General features: G+C 40.3%; 1 protein-coding gene across 6 annotated transcripts in view; it reads right to left on the bottom strand.

Moving 5' to 3' along the window:
• Positions 1 to 23833, bottom strand: part of cyrib.L (CYFIP related Rac1 interactor B L homeolog) — a 111769-nt gene that overhangs the window by 34487 nt on the left and 53449 nt on the right. For all 6 annotated transcript variants that reach the window (XM_018266293.2, XM_041565288.1, XM_018266292.2 and 3 more), the window contains 1 exon segment: positions 4393 to 4471. The gene's annotated coding sequence lies outside the window, so the exon portion shown is untranslated.

Genomic DNA, 23833 nt, shown 5'->3' on the forward strand with positions numbered 1-23833 from the left:
TCAGCAGCTAGCAGGACCTGATAGGGAACTAAAGCCTGTCTGTGCTTGTGTGACTGCAGGGCTGTGATTGGCTGTCCCCCTCCTACTGAGCTTCTGACATGGACCCTTAGGACACGCCCACCCCTCATTTGAAACACAGACAGGGACCAGAGAACATCTATAGGGAGCTCCAATTAAGGGGCAATTTTTAAAGATAATATACATTTTTAGCACCATGTAAAAGCAACATCATATATTACTTACAATTGCCTACAAAATTAGGGTTTTTATATTTATCCTATATGTCTCCTTTAAGCCTCCCCCTGCTGATGTGGATCCTTCTTGTTCCCACCATATATCAGTCACTTCCCCCAAACAAATATAGAGCAATCAGTTCCTCCTGCAAAGGGAACATCCCCTTAGAGCAAGACACACGCGGAACTCTGTGCTATACACACGCACAACAGTCAATTTAAAGGTAAAATACCCATTCAGGTTAAAGGGGAACTAAAGCTTAACTAAAGAAGTCGGGAGAAATGTTGTACATTATGTTTTGTGCTTCTGTACCAGCCCAAGGCAACCACAGCCCTTTAGCAGTAAAGATCGGTGTCTCCAAAGATGCCCCAGTAGCTCCCCATCTTCTTTTCTGCTGATTCACTGCAAATGCTCTGTGCTGCTGTCACTTACTGAGCTTAGGGACCCACTCACAATATACAGTACACATAGAATAGAAATGTCACAATATAAGGCTGATTAGTAATTAATACAGATAATTACTACATGGCAGCACAGAAACCAGTTCAATTATCATCAGAATTTAATAATCAGCAAACCTGTAGCATCAGCTTATATTACAGGGGAAGCTCATTTTCTGCTGGATAATTAGTGACGAGCCCTAAGCTTAGCTTCTCAACAGCCAATCAGAGCCCACTGAGCATGTGAGTGTCACAGACACTTTCCAAGATGGTGACCCCCTGTGACAAGTTTGAAGTCCTGGATCATTGCTGCTATTGACAAGCTCAAACTTTAGCCTTGTGTAATAAGTTCACTATATAAACATGGCATTTTTAGCCACATTTATTTTTAGGGTTTAGTTCTCCTTTAAGAATGCTTGTCATCTGTGAGCACAAAATGCAGGAGATCCAAATAAATAGAAAGCTATAACTCTCACATGTCTGGACACTATAGATTCTATGTATGTATAAAGGGTTAAAGCACAGCAAGATGTGACATAGGAATTCCTGATCAGCGCGTCTAAGAAGAGCAAATAAACTGGAGAAAAGAAAGGGGAGGAGTCTGCCCATCAGCTGTAGAACACTGGCTCGCACCTTCATAAAAAGGGCTTGTCCTCGCTCTCAATAGCTCCAGTGACAGCAAACAATGAGCCTTTCAGCAAAAGGAAAACAAGCTCGGAGAAAAAAAAAGGAAGAATGCGAAAATACGTTCAGTTTTCTCATCCCTTTTGTGACAGAAAAGTTATGCTAAAATCACTGTGTCCTGGTTCTCATTAGCTACCGACTGCCATATAACCACCGGGGTAACCCCCACACACTGCTTCCAACCATCTCGCTAACTATCTATAGACAGACATCAGTGTCTCAGAGAATTCTGCACCCATGGGGGCAACCCCTGTCCGTCTTGAAAAAATTGCCTAAGTCTATAGTCTACATTAGGTGAAGACAAAGGCCTGCCGCGTTTCATGTTTACACAGACCACTCGGTGCCCTGTATAGGCATGAAATGCATTGGGCTTTGTTTCTCTATTGATCTCATTGTTAGTGTCATGTACAGGTACAAAACGCATCAGGCTTGGTTTGATTTCATTGTATGTGCCCAGTGTAGGCATGAAATGCATCAGGCTTTGTTTCTCTTTCTATTGATCTCATTGTTAGTGCCATGTACAGGTATAAAAACGCATCATGCTTGGTTTTGATTTAAATATAAATGCCCTGTATAGGCATGAAATGCATCACGCTTTGTTTCTCTTTGTTCTGATCTCATTAATAGGTACAAATTGAGTCAGACTTGGTTTTGATTAGATTATAAATGCCCAGTGTAAGCATGAAATGCATCAGGCTTCCTTTCTCTGTGTTTTGATCTCATTGTTAGTGTCATGTACAGGTACAAAACGCATCAGGCTTGCTTTGATTTCATTAGGCTTTGTTCCACTTTGTTTTGATCTTATTATTAAATGTTAATACCATGTACATGTACAAAACACATCAGGCTTGGTTTTGATTTCATTGTAAATGACCTGTGTAGGCATTAAATGCTTCAGACTTTGTTTCTCTTCTTTTTATTGTTAGTGCCATGTACAGGTACAAAACACATCAGACTTGGTTTTGATTTCATTTTAAGTGCCCTGTGTAGACATTAAATGCTTTGTTTATCTCTGTTTTGACATCACTGGTGTAGACAAGCAACACGTACAAAACGGGTCAGGCTTTGTTTCTTCCTCACTGTCAGAGTCCTGTACAGGAACAAAACTCAGGCTTTGTTTTAACCTCTTTGTTACTGCTACGGTTACCACCTGGCAGGTAGTTTACCAGCCTAGCCGGTAAAAGATTTGCCGACAACGGAGCCGGTATTACAAATTTACCAGCAATGTAATAAATGTTGGTCAATCTGCAATAACCATAAATTCAGCTAATGGTCCACCCTGATCTGTCAAGAATGTCCCATAAACTTATCCTTTCCTAATGTTCCGCATGATGGCCGTGACGTCACGCCCACAATCCCCTTTCATCACCCCACCCCCTCAACGTCACAGATCACTCCTTTTGTCAACACCTCCCCCCCAACCAGTATGTTACTTTTACAAAGGTGGCAACCCTAGTTACTGTCCTCTGTAGGTACAAAGACATCAAGCTTTGGCGGCACAGTTTATACATTTTTTGCTACTACCCTGTGCAGGTACGAAACGCGTCAGGCATTTATGTCTCTTTCTTTTCACCTCATTCTTAGTGCTCTATGTAGTCATGAAACAAGTCAGACTTTAATTTAATTTTAAAAAAAATTAAAAATTAAAAAAATGGCACCTTTCAAGGCTACTAATGGCAAAGTGCCAAATCCTGCAGGGTTTGTTTCTCTTTGTTTTGACTACTTTGCTAGGGTCCAGTGTAGGAACAAATATTGTCAGACATCGGTTTTCTTTTGGTTTGTTTTGATTGTAGGCGAATAAACGTCTGTAATACATGTAAGATTACACCAGCGTGCTTACTTCTTAGGGCAGAGATACACGGTCAGATTCGGGAAGATTAGTCGCCCGGCAACAAATCTCTTCTTCCGGGAGACTAATCTCCCCAAATTGCCTCCCCTGCCGGCTAGAATGTAAATCGCCGGCGGGATGGCACTCAGAGCAATTCGTTTTCCGAAGTCGCAACCAAGTGAGGCAACTTCGGAAAACAAAGCGCTTCAAGTGCCACCAGGCTGGTGATTTACATTCAAGCCGGTGGGAAGGCAGTTTGGGGAGACTAGTCGTTAAAGAAGATATTTGTCGCCGGGTGACTAATCTCCCCGAATCTGACCGTGTGTCTCTGCCCTTCAACTTTGGGGATAAAAAAATCAGTGCATCCACTTTGTCACTTTAAATTACGGATGCACCGAATCCACTATTTTGGATTCGGTCGAAGCCAGGAATCCTTCGCAAAAGATTCGGCCAAATACCGAACCCGAATTTGCATATGCAAATTAGGGGTGGGAAGGGGAAAACATTTTTTACTTCCTTGTTTTGTGACAAAAAGTCATGCAATTTCCCTCCAGTCCCTAATTTACATATTCAAATTCGGATTCGGTTCGCTGGGCAGAAGGATTCGGCCGAATCTGAATCCTGCTGAATCCCGAACCAAATCCTGGATTTCGTGCTTCAACTGATATGTCATGTCACTTTATTGGGTCGCATACAGCTAGTGTCCACCCTCCCTCATCATCATCTTTTTTTTGGGGGGGGGGGGGTACCTTCTACTGCTAAAAGAGAGGCAGTGCCCAGAGCATTATGGATCACTTCCATGTTGCTTTGTGACCCTATCAGTGTACCCCAGAAGCTTTATGTTGAGGAAATATTGTATCCAAGGATTTAAATACAGTGAAACTTCAATTTTAGCTTATTAATATATTAAATACATAAAAAAGGTATATAGCTCCTGGATTTTATACCAGTTTTTCTTGGTCTCCTGAAAAAAACATAAAATGGGGGTTCACCTAGCAGCAGACGGGTCTTTTTTTTCCACCTAGATTACAATGTAAATACCAAGAGGCGAGTCTAACGACTGAGAAGTATTTATGGTTTGCTGGAAGAACAAGTTCCGTCCTGCAGATGTATCTCACCGTGGTTACCGTGTGTCCTCCTAAAACTCAATTATAAAGGGAAATATTTGCAGCCCTATTAAGAGAGGACAGCTGAACAAATATTTACCAGTAGACGAAAGCTCCTTCAAGTGGATGAGAGTCCAACTTCACAAGAGGATGAGGAGTGGCAGCCTGTTCCTGAGGATCTGAAATAAAGCAAAAACACCCACAATGTGACTTTTACTGCAGGATAAAGGGCACATGCACCAATGGCAACACCAAATTAGGCTTTGGGTAGAAAATGAGACGTTAGAACCCAATCTAATGCCTAATAAACCACATGGATATTCTCCCACGGCTCATCTACAAGTTAAACAGGAAAACCTACAATGGGCCGTGATGTTGAGGATACACAGAATGTGATGTGAAGCTGCATTAGAGGACCTTCAGGCTTATTTAAAAGGGTGGTTCACCTTTAAAGGGGTTGTTTGCCTTTAATTAACTTTTAAAATGATGCAGAGAGTGATATTCTGAGACACTTTGCAATTGGTTTTCATTTTTTATTATTTGTTGCTTTTGAGTTATTTAGCTTTTTATTCAGCAGCTCTTCAGTTTTCAATTTCAGCAATATGGTTGCTAGAGTCCAGATTACCCTAGCAACCATGCATTGATTTAAATGAGAGACTGGAATATGAATAGGAGAGACCTGAATAGAAAGAGGAGTAATAAAAAGTAGCAATAACAATACATTTGTAGCCTTACAGACTATTTGTTTTTAGATGGGGTCAGTGACCCCCATCTGAAAGCAGGAAAAAAAGAGTCAGAAGAAAAGCAGCAAATAATTCAAAAACTATAAAAAATAAATAACGAAAACCAATTGAAAAGTTGCTTAGAATTAGCCATTCTACAACTTACTAAAAGTTAACCAGAAGGTGAAACCCCCGTTTAAGTTAACTTTTATTATGTTACAGAATGGCCAATTCTAAAGGTCCCCATACATGGAGAGATCCGCTCGTTTGGCGATATCGCCAAACGAGCGGATCTCCCTCCGATATGCCCACCTTGAGGTGGGCAATATCGGCTGATCCGATCGTGGGCCCTAGGGCCCAACGATCGGATCCTAACGATGCCCAAACGGACGGTCGGATCGAGTAGATGCGGCCCGCGATCCGACGGGATTTTCTGTCCCATCCGATCGAGATCTGGCCGACTTCCGGCCAGATCTCGATCGGTGAAGCCCGTCGTGGGGCCCCATACACGGGCCAATAAGCTGCCAACACGGTCTGTCGGCAGCTTTTATCGGCCCGTGTATGGCCACCTTAAGCAAAGCTTTAACTTGCCTTGATTTCTATTTTTTCGAATTATTTGCCTTCTTCTTCTGACTCTTTCCAGTTTAAAAAAAAAATAGCTCTGTAAGGCTACAAATGTATTGTTATTGCTACTTTTTATTACTCATCTTTCTATTCAGTCTCTTGCTAAAGTCTGTTTATGGTTGCTATGGTTATTTGTACCCTAGCAACCAGACGGCTGAAATTGCAAACTGGAGAGGTGCTGAATAAAAAGCCAAATCACTCAAAAAACCCAGAAATAATTAAAAATGGAAACCAATTGCAAATTGCATCACTTCTGCTCCCGTGTAAAAACTAAAATGTGAGTTCTAATGTAGTTTCTAAACAGTTGCAAACTGATACATAAGCCTGCTCCCAGAACTGGGCTGTAAGAGAGCAACTGTTATAATATTACATTTTTAAAACAGGAATTCCAGAGAATTTTTATATGATGTAGTGAGTGATATTCTGAGACAATTTGCAACTGGTTTTCATTTTTTATTATTTGTGGTTTTTGAGTTATTTAGCTTTTTATTCAGCAGCTCTCCAGTTTCAGCAATCTGGTTGCTAGGGTCCTAATTACCCTAGCAACCATGCATTGATTCGAATAAGAGACTGGGATATGAATAGGAGAGGCTTGAATAGAAAGATAAGGAATAAAAAGTAACAATAACAATACATATGTAGCCTTACAGAGAATTTGGTTTTGGAAAGGGTCAGCGACACCCATTTGAAAGCTGCAAAAAGTCAGAAGAAAAAAGCAAATAATTCTAAAACTATAAAAAATAAATTATGTACCGTTAGACCAATTGAAAAGTTGCTTAGAATTATCCATTCTATAACATACTAAAAGTTACCTTAAAGGTGAACCACCCCTTTAATACTGATAAATGCTTACAAACTGGTTCTCAGAACTATAGCTGCAAATGTTGTAACACTTCCCCTCCCCCCTCCACAATGAAATTGCCCTTTTCTTAAAGAGTTCTGAAAACGATTGGACTGTACCATGTACCACTGCTCAGTACTCGGTTCACCATGCTGGGTTCCAGCAGCTCAGTGAATGGGAGTGTGGCACTGCAGGAACAGTGTGGCCCTCGGGGGCCGTTGGGTGCAAAGAGGGCGTTTAACACTTATAGATTGCCCTAGACTTGCTTATTCTGCTTTCTGTAACACAGATAGCTGTGCCGAGACATGGAAGCATTGTGTATTTCAAGTAGTGGCAATAGAAGACGAAGGAAACCAAAAGAGGGCCGATATGCCTGCGCATTATCTAGTGAATCAGGAAGTAACAGTCATAAGTCTGTGTGAGAGAAAAGAGCTGCCATATAGAAAAGCATGACGTGTGGCCCAGAGCACTTCCTGGTTCTGATGGAACTCAAGTCTAAAAAGGGAAGTCGGGAGTCGTGTTTGGGGAAGTATTAAAGGAACGCCCTTTCTGCTATCTGCAAGTTGCATCAAACAAAGGACTCGTTGGCTCTCACACTCACAGACACATACAAACAGACACACACACACACACACACACACACACAGACAGATAGATACACATACACACACATACAGACAGAGCCAGATTCCTTTGGCCCACACTTCCCCCTCCCGGCACAATTATATGCACACCTGTGAATAAGCGCCGGCGAAGGGTGTCATTGAATGGGGACGCACAGGTCCCCATAATGCGGCTGGGCGGCATGCCGCCCATATTTTTTGCTGCCCTAGGCCTGGGCCTATGTGGCCTCGCCACAAATCTGGGCCTGCAGACAGACAGACAGACACACACAGCCAGACAGACACACACACACAAAGAGACACACAAAGACAGACACACGCACAAAGACAGACACACACAGACGCATACAGACACACAAAGCAGCTGGGAACTTGTACACTTGTAGCTCGTCCTGCACGAAATAAACAAAATATCAGGCCTTACTACAGGGACACCTCTCTGGCTGCCTATACAGTAGGACGATGGTTTATGACTCCATGGGGTGCTCTCACCCAGTAACCGCTTACCTTGCTCAGCACCCAATGTAAAGTGGAAAAGGAAAGCGCAGGGGTAATAAGCCACAAGCACAATGTTTGCATCAGTTCCGGACAAGATGTAGGGGAAGTTTTTACCCTGTAATCTTTTGGCTTTGCCTCTGTGATCTTTACACCCTTAGACAGAGAATTGCTCTGAGCTGAACTGGAAACCACAAGAGCTGTGCATTGAGCAGTCCTTTCAGTAGAATATTCACAGAAAACAGTATATGAGGGAGGCCTTGAAGGCATGTCCCCCAAAATGCTTTGTAACATACATTATACATTCATCAAATATACATGAAACATTACAATGGCTTAAAAGGAACGTGTAAATAGAATTGCTACTGAAAGCACTATCTGTCTCTTACATTTCTCTCTGCTTCCCCTGACTACTCATACAATTCACTAGTCACCTCTTCTCCAGCAAAGGCTCCAGTTCCACAATGCATTGCATGTTCCGTTATTCTCCTTCTTCCCAGGTCTCGTCATACAAAACATGCAAGGCAATGAGTTTGGCAGGAGGACAACCGATTTCTTTCTTTCTATAGGACCCTCAGGCAATCCTAAGTCTTGGATGGACCATTTCTGGCAGATGGACCTCCACTTGGAAAACAAAGTTCTAGAACTTCACATCATTGGTGATCCTGGGCTACACCTTCCTATTGATGGCCCCTTTATCGAAGATCTAAAGTTTAGTTTCTATTTCTGGTCCCTGAGGAAATCCATAAAACTATTCCCGTGGGAAGCGGTTTATCCAGGAGGGCCCCAGAAGATGAGCAACTCCCCACCCGCTTGGAAACTGCTTGTTCAACTAAGCCCTCTGAGATATGAGGCTGCAATCCATAAATATTCTCAAGTGGGCCATACATGGCTCAATACAAGACCTTCAAACTGAGCCCGGAGCTTATTGGTTCATATATGGGGCCCAATCATTGGCAATCCTGCCAGACAAGGAGTTCATCACAGCACAGATGTGGTCCCTGTCCAACAGGTTTCTGTAGGGCCCTCTGTAAGATCCAGTGGTTGGCCCTAGGGTCAACCATTGTATCAGCCCCATTAGGCCCAGCAAATGGAAGGTCCGGTCTAGATATTAAGGGGGCTCATCAGAGAGACTTCACAATTCAAATCTTTCCTTGCCCTAGTGGAGCTAACAATCATATTTTCCCCGTCATGTTCAGATCATTATGGCGACCCCAACAGACCTGTCAGGAGAAGAATGCACCAATGGGTCAATGCTTCTTGGTCCACTGGAATCTTATAAACTGCTTGATAGATATCTGGCTGATTTTCGGTCACATATTGTTTGGCTGAATACCGAACCGAATCAGAATATGCAAATTAGATTCAGGAAAGGAAAAAGTGGGGAAAAAAATCTTCTTTGTGATGAAGTCACATGATTTCCCTACCTGCCTCTAATTTACATATGCAAATTAGGATTAGGATTCGGTTCAGCTGGGCAGAAGGATTTGGGCGAATCTGAATCTTGCAGAAAAAGCCCGAATCCTGTCTGAATCCCGAACTGGATCCTGGATTCGGTGCATCCCTACACTAAATCCACTACTGTACTTGGGATTCGGCTGAATCCCCGAATCCTTCATGAAAGATTTGGCCGAATACTGAACCGAATCCTAATTTGCATATGCAAATTGGGGATGGGGAAAAAGCTTCCTTGTTTTGTGACAAAACTTTCACTTGCATAAAACATTACTGGGGCTCCTTCTATTACATCCGAGTTCAGGGGAAGCCATAATCTCCTCTGAATGGAAACAGCAAGAAGAAAGCAATATCGCAATATATATATATATATATATATATATATATATATATATATATATATATATATATATATATATATATATATATATATATATATATATATATATATATATATATATATATATATATATATATATATATATATATATATATATATATATATATATATACATACACATAACAATTGAACCTTTATGTCCCAAGCAGCAATATCTATCCATTTATTGTAGCAATGGGGTCCTATTATTAACTAGGACTGAACACAAGCGAATGCCAGATATAATCACAGTATCTTTTCATATTACGGTAATGCCAAGCTACAGAGCAGCTTTATTGTGATATACAGAGATCTCATGTATAAAGGTAGGTATGTCTGAATAAAACAGATTCCATCAGAATAAAGAAAGAGCCAGAGTATAAGGACTAAAGTCGAGATGTTTTAAAGCAGCAGTAACCCTTATGAATAGGGATGGGCGAATTTGACCCGTTTCATTTCGCCAAAAAAAAACTAACTGTCGCCGACGCCCATTAAAGCCTATGGGCCTCAACAAAAAAAAAAATGTTTCTGTCGCACAACGCCATACAAGTTTATGGGCGTTATTTCCGTTGTGAAACAAGGAGAAAAAATTCGCCCATCCCTACTTATAAATAGGAGAAATATAATGAAACGGATGCAGTGCTGTGTGTTCCTTTGCCGTGAGCAGAGGGAAGCCAATTAACCTGTCATTAATCACCTCCCGCCGCGTATATTAAGCACATAATAAGGAAGCATGGTGTGCAACGGAGAATCAGCCCCCACGACCCTTTCCTGCTGGAAACCTACATATAGACCCAGAAAAACACTACTTCCACTACATACTACAAAACGATAACCGTGATTAGAATAGCAGTATCCGAACAGAATTAAAGAGAGAGACGTTTTCGGATTGGTGGACCCAATGGAATTAACTGCCAGTTCTGCAGCTTTTAAACAGGTTTTAATAGGGGTTGTTCACCTTTAAAGGGATAATCAGTTTTTCATTATTTAAGGTTTTTGAATTATTTAGCTTTTTATTCAGCAGCTCTCCAATTTGCATTTTAAGCAATCTGGTTGCTAGGATGCAAATTCCCTAGCAACCATGCATTGATTTAAATAAGAGACTGGAATATGAATAGGAGAGGGGCTGAATAGAAAGATGATGAATACCAAGTAGCAATAACAATACACTTGTAGCTTTACAGAGCATATGCTTTTTTAGAAGGGGTCAGCGACCCCCATTTAAAAACTGCAAAGAGTCAGAAGAAAAAGGGAAAGAACTATAAAACTATAAATATATAAATAATGAAAACCAATTTACAGTAGTATTGGTCATTCTCTAACATACTAAAAGTTACGTTAAAGGTGAACAACCCTTTAAGAACTTTGATGTTGAGAGTGATAATCTGAGACAATTTGCATTTGGTTTTAATTTTTTTATTATTTGTGATTTTTTGAGTTATTCAGCAGCTCTCCAGTTTGCAATTTCAGCAGTTTGGTTGGTAGGATCCAAATGACCCTAGCAACCATGCATTGATTTGAATAAGAGACTGGAATATGAATAGGAGAGGCCTGGAGAGAAAGAGGAGTAATAAAAAGTAGCAATAACAATACATTTGTAGCCTTACAGTGTCAGAAGAAGGCGAACGATTCTAAAACTACAACGAAGACCAATTGAAAAGTTGCTTAGCTTAAGTGTGAACCACCCCTTTAATACAGTTACAAATAAAATGTGCTAGCACTCTATATATAGATATATAAATATATATAGATATCTATATATATATTTATATCTATCTATCTATCTATCTATCTATCTATCTATCTATATATATAAATATACTTGGTTGCATGTCACACACAGAAGAGTCCAAAGGCTAATAAGTATTAGAGGCTATGTCTTTGGGAAGTAATTATAAAGACACAGCAGTAGCCTGGAATGGGGCAAGTAGAGGCACTTATCTTCTGTAGGGCAGCTGTCACAACATGTGGATATTAGCCTGACAGTGTAGGGGCCCCGAGGGCATCTTGTTTAACCTTATTTATAATAACTATAAATCTTCCTGCAGCTCTGCATTCCTCACACATACACACCTCTAAACTCAAGCACAGATTTAAATCCCCTTCTACTGCATCTTCTGGTGAATGGCTAGTGCTTTCTCTGCCTGCTTCTCCTCACTTGATTTTAAAAGCGCATGTAAAGGCAAAAAAATTAAATCCCATTTTTACTTTCTTTAATGAAAAGAAACCGATCTCCAATATACTTTAATTAAATACAGTTTTTATAAGAAACCTGACTATGCAGTAAAATTCTCACTTCATTTACTGCTGTGGATAGGAATTGTCAGACGGTCCCTAACTGCTGAGCAGGGAAACAATCATACTTATGTACAGCAGGGGGAGCCCCCGCCTTACTTCCCAGCCATGCAGAACTCAAGCAGCTTTGTTTGTTTCCCTGTAGAGCAGTCGGCGACTGTGCAGAGATTTGTATTGGATTTTATTTTTGCCTTTACATCCCCTTTACTATTTCCAACTCCAGCTGCAGGGACAAAGATCATGGAGCCAGATTTAAACAGATAAACTGGGATTCTATTTGGAGGATTATTTTGCTGCAGTCCATGTTTTTTCAGAGTTGGAGAAAGTTTGTATTAAACAATACAAAAACTTTAAAATCCACATTAGATTATATGACAACACAGGACCCAGTGCAGTCTGTATATTCTGATTATTAATCGTCTTGTTGTATCGGATTCAGCAGATATTATTTGACTTGTGCTGTTTTGATCATTTATGACGACCCCCTAAGCAGCCCAGACCACACTGAACATGTGCACAGTCTTGGTCTTGCAAAGATGTATAACAAAGTTACAAGATGGTGACCCCTGTATCCAACTTTGAAAGCATAAATCATTTGTTTGATTAGGCTTGTGGTGCAGTAAATTCATGTTTATGTTTAGTATACAAATTACAGCATTTCTAGCCTTATTCTATTTCAGACTTTACTTCCCCTTGAAATAGCAAGCTCGGCACAACGCTGCCTTCCCAACAGACGCATTCCCTGCTACAGTGGGAGAGGGTATGGAATTGCAGGCTGCAGCAGGAAAGCTTATTGGGGAAAAAAGGAGAATAAAGACAAAGGAGTATCTGTTGTTTAATAAGTGTTCACTTCAGAGTGATAACCCCATTATGGCAAAGCTGTGCATGTTCATTAAAGGGGAACTATGGCATAAATGAACATTTAATATAAGTTCATCACAGTGAAAGAAGAGCTTTTCCAATAATCAATTAAAAATTCTGAACAACCCCTTTAATCCGTGGGCAAAATATGCCCTCGTGGCTTGTCAGTTTTACCAGCTTGCTTGTGGCTCGCTATGTTTAAACATGTTGGCTTATATTGAACTACAGGTATGGGATCCGTTATATGGAAACTGGTTATCCAGAAAGCTCCGAAACGCAGAAACGCCGTCTCCCATTGTTGCCATTTTATCCAAATAACCCAAATTTATAAAAATTATTTCCTTTTTCTCTGTCATAATAAAACAGTAGCTTGTACTTAATCCTTGTTGAATCCTTATTGGAAGCAAAACCAGCCTATTGGGTTTATTTCATGTTTATATGATTTTCTAGTAGACTTAAGGTATGAAGATCCAATCTGTAGAAAGATCCCTTATCTGGAAAGTCCCAGGTCCCACGCATTCTGGATAACAGGTCCCGTACCTGTACATCTAATTAAATGCATTACAAAAGTAACTGACGCTCCTATTCATTCCCCATTACTCATCATTCAAACCACTGCCTGGTTGCTAGGGTACAATGGACCCTGGTGACCAGATTGCTGCTAAAATTGCAAACAGGAAAGCTGCTCGATAAAATTGAAATCACTTAAACCACACAAAACAAAGACCAATTGCCTGCGCAAAATAAAAAATGTTTCTAATATAGTTTGTTATCCAAAAATGTAAAATGTATAAAGGCTGGAGTGACTGGATTTGAAACATAATAACCAGAACACTACTTCCTGCTTTTTCTAACTCTGAGTTAGTCAATGATTATAAGGGGGGCCACATGGGACATAACTGTTCAGTGAGTTTCTAATTGATCCTCAGCATTCAGCTCAGATTTAAAAGCAACAGTTATGACCCATGTGACCCCCTCCCTCAAGTCACTGATTGGTTACTGATTGGTAACCAATCAGTGGAAACCAAGAGAGCTGAAAAGCAGGAAGTAGTGTTCTGGCTATTATGTTAGACATCCAGTCACTCCAGCCTTTATACATTACATATTTGGCTAACTAACTATATTAGATACGTTTTATTTTGCCAGCCAGTTTTTATTTTTACACTGAGCAATTCCTTTAATCCTACAATTAGATTTCTCTATACAAACAACAGTGACTGAACTTAAAAATGGAAGCAACCCAATTATACCTCCCCAATTGACTTTGTAGCAGTGAATTAAGTTTATGACATTATGCTAAAGGTCACCCTAGGGATTCTTGGCCTTACAGATCAATACTAAGGATGTTAAAGGGCAACTTGGCTCTTGCTTAGTTGTCCCTATAGGGGATCAGTGTATCAGGGCCCATCCTACAGTTATTATCTTTAAATTGTATCTAAATTTAAGGCTCTAGAGAGAATTTTTACTCATTCACATCTTCATTCTGCAGCCTGAGCAGCTGAGCAGAGAAGAAGAAAAAAAAAACAACAGGTGCCGACGCATACAGAGCAGTTGTTTTCTGATTGGCCCTTCCTCCTCCATCTCCCCGGTAACAACCAGTGGCCGGCAGTTTGCCTGCTGTCTCCAGGCTTCTTTCTACTGTACAGTCAACTGGTAACATGCAGCCGGCAAATGAAAGAATCCAAAAACATAGTTATTATCTGTGTGTGTGCCAGGGAGCCAGTGGGAGGGAGAGGGGGTTGTGTATTTTTGTGCATAAACACTATGAGACATTGAGGAGCGCATATATATTATATATATATATATATATATATATATATATATATATATATATATATATATATATATATATACACACACACACTCTCAGACATTCAGCCATGTTTGGCAAAGGATGCTGGGAGTTGGAGTTTAATTCAAAAGTCACAGTTAGAAGGAGAAATGAGAAAATTAAAGGTCTCCTACTTCTATGGCAACAGAAGTTTTACTACAGTACTGTATTTCATGCACTTTCACTGTATTTCATGGTCGGAGGTAAGAAGGGAAATGATTGGACCCCCTTGACCCCCCTCAACACAACTTAATGTGCCCCCTGTAATTCTAGGGAATGCTGCACTGTGGGTAAAATATATGGTAATCCACAACCAAACATTTACACTGTGATAATAAATACGTACAATGGAAGCTAAGTGCTACATTAAACTCTTCTGTCTTTTATATATATGCACTCGGTTTTATGCCCGTTGTCATCAAAAAGTGCAAACACACATATAATACACAAAAGCCATGAATTATATACTTATAAACGGTGAGTTCTGATGTCATCAGTTATAAACGGTGAGTAGTGATGTCATTCTTGTCACATGACTCACTGAAACTTGTGTATTATAATAAATTAAGTACCCCTTGTTGCAAAATATGAAGATATTAGAAGTTACCTCGGAGTTCCATGACCTGTATAAAAACACTCGGCCTTCGGCCTCGTACTTTTATATGGTCATGAAGCTTCTCGTGACTTATAATATCCTTATACTTTACAAGAGGGGGTACTTTATTCACTATATAATACACAAGAGCCATGAATACCCTGTAAATGAGATCCTTATAAATGGCGAGTTCTGATGCCATCAGTTATAAACGTTGAGTAGTGATGTCATTTTTGTCACTTAACTCACTAAAACTTGTGTATTATAATAAATAAAGTACCCCTGTTGCAAATTATGAGGATATTAGAAGTCACTTCGGAGTTCCATGACCTGTATAAAAACACTCTCCTATATCCTTATATATTTTACAATAGGAGGCACTTTATTCACTATATAAACAAAAGAAGGTTTCAACTAACGGGTTTTTCGGTTAATGGATCCCATACCTGTATATAATATATATTTAAAGTGGTGGGTCACCTTTAAGTTAACTTTTAGTGTGTTATAAAATGGTCAATTGTAAGCAACTTTTCAATTGGTCTTCATTATTTATTTTTTATAGTTTTTTAATTACATGACTTCTTCTTCTGACTCTTTCCAGCTTTCAAATGGGGGTCACTGACCCCATCTGAAAACAAATGCTCTGTAAGGCTACACATTTATTGTTATTCTTACTTTTTATTACGCATCTTTCTATTCAGACCCTCTCCTCTTCATATTCCAGTCTCATATTTAAATCAGTGCATAGTTGCTAGGGGAATTTGGATCCCTAACAACCAGAGTGCTGAAACTACAAACTGGAGAGCTGCTGAATACAAATATAAATAACTCAAGTAATAAAAAAATGAAAACCAATTGCAAATTGTCTCAGAATATCACTCTCTACATTATACTAAAGGTTAATTTAAAGCTGAACAACCCCTTTAATCCGTGGGCAAAATGTGCCCTCGTGGCTTGTCAGTTTTACCAGCTTGCTTGTGGCTCGCTATGTTTAAACATGTTGGCTTTTTATTTCTGACTCTAAACATATAATTAGAGTCCCCCTCTGTCTCTCTCCAGGCAGCAGGGGCCATGGCCCTTACATAGAATTACAGGCCTTGCATAAAAGCTGCACATGTCAGAGTAAGTGGCTCCGGGCTACACACATTTCCCTTTCTCTTATAATTTCTCATTTTCTCTGAGCTACGCCAAGATGATAATGTAACAGAGCAGAACATTGCCCTCCAGCCGGCAGCGTGCTGTAGCTTGTCCCACTCGGATTTCTTTCCCTACAATATCTCATATTTCTGCAAAAAGGACACTTGGTACGTTCCAGTATCCACAGCAACATTCCCAGAGCCGGACCAACTGGGCACAAATTGGCTGTTCTCGTCCAAAGAAAATTCTTCCCTTGAAAACCAGGGGAAAAGCCATTACATTTGAGGAACCCATTCCTTATACAGAAAATAACTGTCCAACCTACAGCCTTTAAACTGTTGCTGAACTACAACTCCCAAGATGCCCTGACAAAAAGCTGTAGAATCAGGAGGAGCCAAAGACTCACTGCTATTTTGGAGCCAAGAAGGAACAGCAGATTGTCTCCGAAAATCCCTGTCTGCATAAAACTAAAAAAGTAAATTTAAAGGCGAACTACTGCATCACTGGGAAGGGTGCCTATTAGTTAGGCCCACCCTACTGAACCAAAAAGCTGACCTACTGCCCCAGCACCAGCCCAGGAGAGTGTGTCCCCACCATACTGATCCACAATATCCCTTTACTGATTCTAGTTGGGTGCATCAGATCATCAAATAGAAGAGCATGGCCCAAGGTTAGCGATTTGGGTCTAGCTTTCGTTTAATAGGAATCATGGAGATCAAAAGTCTCCAAATATGAAAGAACAAATACGGGAAGAGTCATGTCTATCAGGTTGAGTTTCTTCTCAAGCAGGTGCCCAGGATTGGACCATACTACGCACCGTTGCGTTAGTATGATATAGAGAGTGATATTCTAAGACTATTTGCAATTGGTTTTTAATTTTTATAATCTGTGGTTTTTGAGATATTTAGCAGCTCTCCAGTTTTGCAACCATGCACTGATTTGAATAAGAGACTGGAATATGATTAGGAGAGGATCTGAATGGAAAGATGAGGAAGAATAAGTAGCAATAACAATAAATATTTAGCCTTACAGGGCATTTATTTCTAGATGGGGTCACCTGACCAGAAATACTGCAGCTCTAACTGTAACAGGAAGAAGTGTGGAAGCAAAAGACACAACTCTGTCTGTTAATTGGCTCATGTGACCTAAAATGTATGGTTAGTTGGTATGTTTGTGTGCACCGTGAATCCTATGATTCCAGGGGAGGCCATTTTTTTTAAATGGCAGTTTTTTATTTATGATTACCCAATGGCACACAAAAAACTATATTATTATGAAAATGGTTTATTAACATGAAGCAGGGTTTCACACATGAGCTGTTTTATGCAATATATTGTTATAGAGACCTACTTTGTTCGGGGGCTATAGTTTTCCTTTAAAACAATTGTTGACCAGCTAGCCCAAGCCTATAGGTCTTTGGCTAAGTGCTAGTCATATGAGGTCCTAAAGTCAAGCTTAGTTTGGATGAGGCCCTCCAGCTTTCCATAGCACCAAGCATCCCCTAGAGGAGCCAATGGCTGCTAATGGCCCCTCAGATTCCTGGGGAGCAGATACTGCAGGTCCGGGTGTTCGCGTATGTTTAGGTGTCACAGTTAGTGCCTAAAGAATCTCACATTTGGACTACCGTATATACTCGAGTATAAGCCGATCCGAGTATAAGCCGAGGTACCTAATTTTACCTACAAAAACTGGGAAAACTTATTGACTCTAGTATAAGCCTAGACACAACTACAGCCCTGTCTCCCAGCAGCGCACCTTCCGCCAAAGAGACTCCCCCAGCGATCGACCGGACTTCTTTGCAAAGTTGATGGTGACAGAGAATTGTGCAGAGAGTGCTGTGTGTCATAAAACCATCACTGATCTTTCGTATAACCAACAGATGGCGCTGTGTGATATTGCCATCACTGTTAATCCTTTATTCAACCAACAGATGGCGCTGTGTGATATTGCAGTTACTGTTATTCTTTGATATAACCAACAGATGGCGCTGTGTGATATTGCAGTCACTGTTATTCTTTGATACAACCAACAGATGGCGCTGTGTGATATTGCAGTCACTGTTATTCTTTGATACAACCAACAGATGGCGCTGTGTTATATTGCAGTTACTGTTATTCTTTGATACAACCAACAGATGGCGCTGTGTGATATTGCAGTCACTGTTATTCTTTGAAATAACCAACAGAGGGCGCACTGTTATTCTTTCATAAAACCAACAGAGGGCATTGTGGGATATTGCAGTCTCTCCCCAAGTGAACTGTTGGTATAGGAATGATTAAAAGTGACTGCAATATCGGCAACTGCCCGCTGACCCGAGTATAAGCCGAGGTAGACTTTTTCAGCACATTTTGGATGCTGAAAAACTCGGCTTATACTCGAGTATATACGGTATTTTCATGTCCGATCCAATCTAGCGAGTGTGTTGGTCACATGTATTAGTCAAACTGGAAAGAATGTGTTGACGGACTCCAGGGATTGGCCATTGATAATTGCTTTTACTGGTTTCTCTAAAGTTGGAATGGTGATCGTGAATCAGGGGGGATTTTCTAAATACGGATATTCATGGGAAAAATTCCTTTCATAATTCTGCAAAGATGAAAAATACAAGGCCGGACACGTTGTGCCAACGCTCATGAGCGACCTTTAGGGATGGCTTGTGGCTCAGTCTCAGCTCAATAACTGACGTAGAGTAAATGGGTGGGAGAATAGTGAAGATTTATGGACGGTAAGTGTTTGAAGGTGCAGGAATGTGTATTCTGCAAGAAGCAAGTTGAGACATAGCCGTGTTCTTGGTGGTTCTGTGTTGTGCATGCAAAGAAAACTTATAGAACATAAAATACAATGAGACTTATAGCAAGCCACTCTAAGTTCCCCTTTACATGCCAAAAAGAGCACGGCTATTAAAAGGGACATTATCATTTTTCCATGGGAGGGTACCCTTCCATTATACAGGTATGGGACCCATTATCTGGAAACCCGTTATCCAGAAAGCTCAGAATTAAGGGAAGACCATCACCCATAGACTCTTTTTTTAAACCAAATAATCAAAATGTTTAAAAACTATTTCCTTCTCTCTGTAATAATAAAACAGTAGCTTGTACTTGATCCCAACTAAGATGTAATTAATCCTTATTGGAAGCAAACTCAGCCTGTTGGGTTTATTTAATGTTTACACGATTTTCTAGTAGACTTAAGACATGAAGATTCAAATTACAGAAAGACCCGTTATCCAGAAAACCTGGATCTTGGATATTGATAACTTAAGTCTTGCCAGTTTGCAACCTGCTTGCTAAGGTCCAAATTCCCCTAGCAACCATGCACTGATTTGAATAAAAGACTGGAATATGAAAGGTCTGAATAGAAAGATGAGCAATAAACAGTAACAATAACAATAAATGTGTAGCCTTACAAAGCATTTGCTTTTAGATGGGGTCAGTGCCCCCCCCCATTTGAAAAGAGTCAGAAGAAGAAGGTAAATGATTCAGAAACTATAAAAAAGACCAATTAAAAAGTTGCTTAGAATTGGCCATTCTATAACATACTGAAAGATATAAATGGGAACCATTTATTTAAACTCTCAGTCCATGTAGATACTTTCCTCGAGAAAAGTCTGCTTGGATATTCCCAGCTTGTTTCCAATGGGATTTCATTTGCCTCAATACCCATTATTACCTCGTGTTCAGCTGGTGATTCCTCCGATCTTTCCTCGTCTGATCATTAAGTCACAATTTTATCTCTTTCTATATTTGTCCCTCAAGCAGCTCACTGGTACTTCCTTGCTCTTTATTCACACAGCGGTAACCAGCAACTAACTTCTCACCCAGAGAGTGTTTGTTTCCCATGGGTATTGACTTATGTGCACTTGTATTTTCTACTCATCCTGTTCAGTCTACGAACTACTGAGATGCCTAATTCTGCTGAAAAAGGTGAAGGTCTCCATCAGGGGCACAGACTTTGCCTGCTCTTTAGTCTTGTGCCCCTAACAAAGACCTCCACTTTTTTAGGGGGGGTCAAAACGCATTGGGTAACTATATGCAAATAAAGCATTATTACAAATTTTTGTTTGAGTGCCTTGCTGTTCCTATTATTTTGTTAAATCTTTGGGGATCTCACAGGGGACCCCTGCAGTGAGAACCTAAATAGCACGACTAGTACAATATTTTGTGCATCCTCTGGAAGCAGCACAAAACTCTTTCCTCTGGACTCCCTTAATTACCAATCACTTAAGCCCCCAAACCTATCCACCCAGTTTCCAAGAACAGCAAATGGTCATTAAATTTCCTACTTCCTTTGTCTGTCCAGTTCTTTTCTCTTCTGGGGTGGATACAAAACCCATAGACTTTCAGTTGAAATTCTTAGTAGCAAGACTGCCTGTCCCAACACATATGCACAACATTCCCAGTGACCTACAACTATGGGCCCACCAGCCGGTTCTAAATGTTATTTTTGTGCAACAAAGCAGTGCCCCAAGAGATGTAAATTATCACTGCAATTACTACTTCCTGTTCTGCAGAACAGGAAGTGACTAATGCACTTAAAATCGCAGCAAGTCTTTATCCGGAGATATAGAACAACAGAATGAACAGTCCGCAAGTCTTGTTGAAGATACCTCATGTCTGTATTTAGGGCAAGTCATACCAAGTCAAAATAAAAATTTGCCTAATATTATTCTATGCAACTTTGCAATATACATTCATTCTCCATTTTCTGTTTTTTTTTTTTAATTAAGTATGTGTATATGTATTGCTATTGAAAGCAGTGTCTGTCTGTCCCTTTCTATGCTCTGCCTTGATGGTTACAACTGTTGATATAATTTAAGACAAGCAGCTGATTAATAGACCTGACTTTGCTGAGGGAAGCAAGACTTTTGCAACATTGTTTAAAAAATAACAAGAAGGAGTTAAGCAAATGCTGCTTTCAGCAGCAAACGTTTTTACAACTAACTTTAAAAGCACTGACAATTTTTAATAAATGTATATTGGAAACTTGTTTAAAATTGTGTTTTCTTTTATTAGGCAAATTGTTATTTTGGGGTTGACTTGCCCTTTACGTATTCATGAAGCAACGTCCTTACAAGATCAATCTTCTCTGCAAGAAAGTCACCTTTTCATTAGCTGTTAGTCTTGATACAATAGTTGCAGATTCCACAGATGCTGCTAAGAAATGTATCAATGAATGTAGTAAATTGTAACAGTTCAGAATCTGCACCTGAATTACTGAGCTGCCAGACTACTGGAAAAACAGTAAAAGAGAGAAAGCAACTGGAAAAAAATCTTTATTTCTGGAGAATAGGGATGCACTGAAACGACTATTCTGGATTTGGCCGAACTCCTGAATTCATGAAAAATGTGTCCGAATACCGAACCCTAATTTGCATATGCAAATGAAGGATGGTAAGGGATAAAAATAACTATTTTTCACTTCCTTGTTTTGTGACAAAAAGTCACCCGATTTTAAGGATTCGGTGCATCCCTACTGAAAACAACTGAACTAAAAAAAAGTTTTTGGAAGGTGAAAAACCCCCTTAAAGGGATAAAAGCAGCAGCTTGGCAATTCTCAACTCTCAGGGTAAGGCCAGACGAGGAGATTCGGGGAAAACGCATCGCAGCATGTGCATTAGCGCAGGCGATTTTGCGCTGTAGCCTTTGGGGAAAAAACGCTGAGGTAGTTCAGGGAGATAGTCGCGCAAAAGATGTGGCGATAAGTCGCCCGGCGATAAAATCTCCCCGAATCTCCTCGTCTGGCCTTACCCTCAGGGCAGAGACACACATGGATATTAGTCACCTGGCGACAAACCGCCTCTTCTTCGGGCGAACAAATCTCCCCGAACTGCCTTCTCCCGGCTAGAATCTAAATCGCCGGAGGGATGGCACTTGAGTGCTCGTGAGGCGACTTCGGGAAACAAAGTGCTCCGAGTGCCATCCCGCCAACGATTTTCATTCTAACTGGCAGGAAGGCAGGGTGAGGCAGTTCGGGGAGATTAGTCGCCCTGAAGAAGAGGAGATTTGTCGCCGGGCGATTAATCTCCCCGAATCTGAGCGTGTGTCTCTGCACTAAGAGATGATCTACAAGCCACTCCCAGCCAAATATAAATGGCAGCTGGCTTCTCACAGGGTTAAACGACAGCTAGTAGGATCAAAGCAACTTCAATGAAAATGTGAGATGCATAGGAAAAGTTACTGGGTATAAGAAAGCAGGGCACTGGCAATATAATAGACACGTGACTGTCTGAATTTAGAATAGGCGCACTCCTCTGAGAATGAGAAGAACTCTACACCAGCAAAATGTCCAGAACATAGAAATAGATCAAGAAGGAAACACGTCCAAGAAATTCATAGGTTTTTGAATCAAAAAAAGCTTGTAGTGTAAAATCTAAAGCACAAAAGAAAGTGCAAAACCTAAACATCCTTTCACTGATATCTGGTGGCAAACACAAGTAAGGGAGGATAATGAAATAAACCAAACGGCTTCTCCCAATTTCCAGGTAGGGACCGGCTGGACACCTCCTGTGCCATAAATTAAATAAAATCATCTTCAGCACCATGGAGAGCAGCCAACCTTGCTCACAACTATCCAATAGGGATGCACCAAACCAGCTGAATGTCAGCATTATTGTTGGATTTGGCCGAATCCTGAATGCTCAGCCAAACAGAATCTGAACCCTCTCAACCATAACGTTCCTTATTGTTGCTTTATTTTGGATCCTGGAAACCAGATTGCAAACTGGAGAGTTGCTGAATAAAAAGCCAAATAACTCAAAAACTACAAATAATAAAAAATGAAAACAAATTGCAAATTGTATCAATCACTACATCATACTAAAAGTTCACCAAAAGATAAACAATCCCTTTAACTAAAAATAATGCAAATGAGCACACTTTACAGCTGTAAAAGCATTTACCTTTGCCCCATTTCACTTGTGCTGAGTTCTTAAAGGATAACTAAACCCTAAAAAAAATATGGCTAAAAATGCCATATTTTATATACTGAACTTATTGCATGAGGCTAAAGTTTCAGCTTGTCAATAGCAGCAATGATCCAGGACTTCAAACTTGTCACAGGGGGTCACCATCTTGGAAAGTGTCTGTGACACTCACATGCTCAGTGCGCTCTGAGCAGCTGTTGAGAAGCTAAGCTTAGGGCTCGTCACTAATTATCCAGCAGAAAATGAGCTTCCCCTGTAATATAAGATGCTGCTACAGGTTTGCGGATTATTAAATTCTGATGCTAATTGCACTGGTTTCTGTGCTGCCATGTAGTAATTATGTGTATTAATTACTAATCAGCCTTATATTGTGACATTTCTATTCTATGTGTACTGTATATTGTGAGTGGGTCCCTAAGCTCAGTAAGTGACAGCAGCACAGAGCATGTGCAGTGAATCAGCAGAAAAGAAGATGGGGAGCTACTGGGGCATCTTTGGAGAGACAGATCTTTACTGCTAAAGGGCTGTGGTTGCCTTGGGCTGGTACAGAAGCACAAAACATAACATATTTCTTTAGTTAAGCTTTTGTTCTCCTTTCATTTCTATGGAGATGGACCACATCATTATCCTGCTCCCCCATCATTTTCAGCATTTAGAAAAAGCCCGTCTTTTTATTGTTAGGGTTCAAAACATACACCTAGGATATGTGCACGCTACTTGACCAATTAGTAATTATTTCCATTAACCACAGTCTAGAG

The sequence above is a fragment of the Xenopus laevis genome, chromosome 6L (assembly GCF_017654675.1).
Source record: "Xenopus laevis strain J_2021 chromosome 6L, Xenopus_laevis_v10.1, whole genome shotgun sequence".
Taxonomy (NCBI): domain Eukaryota; kingdom Metazoa; phylum Chordata; class Amphibia; order Anura; family Pipidae; genus Xenopus; species Xenopus laevis.